General features: G+C 33.8%; 1 non-coding gene across 1 annotated transcript; it reads left to right on the top strand.

Moving 5' to 3' along the window:
• The first annotated feature begins 584 nt into the window (after window positions 1-584).
• On the top strand, window positions 585-692 carry LOC127743373 (small nucleolar RNA R71). The gene has a single exon (XR_008004765.1). It is a non-coding gene; the product is annotated as a small nucleolar RNA R71 (small nucleolar RNA).
• Window positions 693-2,231: the final 1,539 nt, after the last annotated feature.

Here is a 2,231-nt window from a genome sequence, read left to right as displayed (position 1 = left end):
ATGGTTGCTAAGTCAGAGTGGCTCTGCTTAGAATTCTCTGTCTGTTGCTGAGAAGATGATGGAAAAGGCTTGCCATTGCTAAACCTGTTTCTTCCATTATTATTGTTGTTGAAACCTTGTTGAGGTCTCTGTTGATCCTTCCATGAGAGATTTGGGTGATTTCTCCATAAAGGATTATAGGTGTTTCCATAGGGTTCTCCCATGTAATTCACCTCTTCCATTGATGGGTTCTTAGGATCATAAGCTTCTTCTTCAGATGAAGCGTCCTTAGTACTGCCTGGTGCAGCTTGCATTCTAGACAGACTTTGAGAAATCATATTGACTTGCTGAGTCAATATTTTTTTCTGAGCCAATATCGCATTCAGAATATCAATCTAAAGAACTCCTTTCTTCTAAGTCATCCCATTATTCACAGGATTTCTTTTAGAAGTGTACATGAAGTGGTTATTTGCAACCATCTCAATGAGTTTCTAGGCTTCTGCAGGTGTTTTCAGGTGAAGAGATCCACCAGCAAAATGGTCCAATAACATCTTGGACAATTCAGAGAGACCATCATAGAATATACAGATGATGCTCCATTCTGGAAGCTTGTCAGAAGGACACCTTTTAGTTAATTGCTTGTATCTTTCCCAAGCTTCATAGAGGGATTCACCTTCCTTCTGTCTGAAGGTTTGGACTTCCACTCTAAGCTTACCTAATTGAGGCTTAAGCTCAAAGTTGTTTGCTCCAATGGCAGGGATAGAGATGCTTCTCCCATAGAAGTCGGGAGTACGTGCAGTAAAGTCACCCAGCACCTTCCTTGCATTGTTGGCATTGTTGTTGTTTTCGGCTGCCATGTCTTCTTCTTTGAAGATTTCTGTTAGGTCCTCTACAGAGAATTGTGCTTTAGCTTCTCTTAGCTTTCGCTTCAAGGTCATTTCAGGTTCAGGGTCAGCCTCAACAAGAATGCTTTTGTCTTTGCTCCTGCTCATATGAAAGAGAAGAGAACAAGAAAATATGGAATCCTCTATGTCACAGTATAGAGATTCCTTGAGGTGTCAGAGGAAAAGAAGAATAGAAGGAGAAGGTAGAAGAATTCGAACTTATCAAGAGAGATTGAGTTCGAATTGTTGATTGAGTGTACATGTTAGTCCATAAATAGAAGGATGTGAGAAGAGGGGAAGAAATTTTCGAAAATAAATTAAAAAAGATTTTAAAAATATTTTGAAAAATTGAAGAATGATTTTCGAAAAATATGATTGGGAAAGAAGTAAAGTGATTTTTGAAAAATATTTTGAAATTAGAAATCAAAAAGATATGATTGAAAACTATTTTTGAAAAAGATGTGATTAAGAAGATATGATTGAAAATATATAGTTTTAAAAAGATATGATTGAGAAGATATGATTGAAAAATAATTTAAAAAGATTTGATTTTTAAAATCAATGACTTGGCTGCCAAGAAAAGATATGATTCAAACATTAAACCTTTCTCAACAGAAAAGGCAACACACTTGAAATGTTGAATCAAATCATTAATTGTTAGCAAGTATTTTTGAAAATGGAAAGAAATTGATTTAGAAAATATATGATTGAAAAGATATGATTTGAAAAAGATTTGATTTTGAAAAATTTTGAAAATTTGAAAAAAAATTTGCATTGAAAACAAAATCTTCCCTCTTGTGCCATCCTGGCGTTAAACGCCTAGAATGGTATACATTCTGGCGTTTACCAGGTACCCTGGCTAGTGTTTAAACACCAGTTTTCCTTCCTTACTGGGCGTTTTGAACGCCCAACTTTTTCTGTGTAATTCCTCTGCTGTATGTTCTGAATCTTCAATTCTCTGTATTATTAACTTGAAAAGACACAAATTAAAAATCTTTTGGATTTTTAATGATGAGGAAAAATCAAAATACAACTAAAATCAAATAAACAATGCATGCAAGGTACCAAACTTAGAAGTTTGTATACTACTGACACTAACAAATTGAGAATGCATATGAGAAACAACAAAACACACAAAACAAGAGAATTTAAAGATCAGAGCAAGTAAATCATCAAGAACAACTTGAAGATCAATGAAGACACATGATAAATGCAAGAAGAACAGAAACATGCAATTGACACCAAACTTAAAATGAGACAGTAGACTCAAACAAGAAATATTTTTGGTTTTTATGATTTTGAAATTTTTTTGGTTTTTTTTTCAAAAATTATATGGAGAAGAAAATAAAGAGATTCAAAATTTTTAAT

The sequence above is a fragment of the Arachis duranensis genome, chromosome 10 (genome assembly GCF_000817695.3).
Source record: "Arachis duranensis cultivar V14167 chromosome 10, aradu.V14167.gnm2.J7QH, whole genome shotgun sequence".
NCBI classification, from domain to species: Eukaryota; Viridiplantae; Streptophyta; class Magnoliopsida; order Fabales; family Fabaceae; genus Arachis; species Arachis duranensis.
The sequence above is the reverse complement of the archived record's forward strand: the minus strand, read 5'-3'. Positions and strand labels throughout refer to the sequence as shown.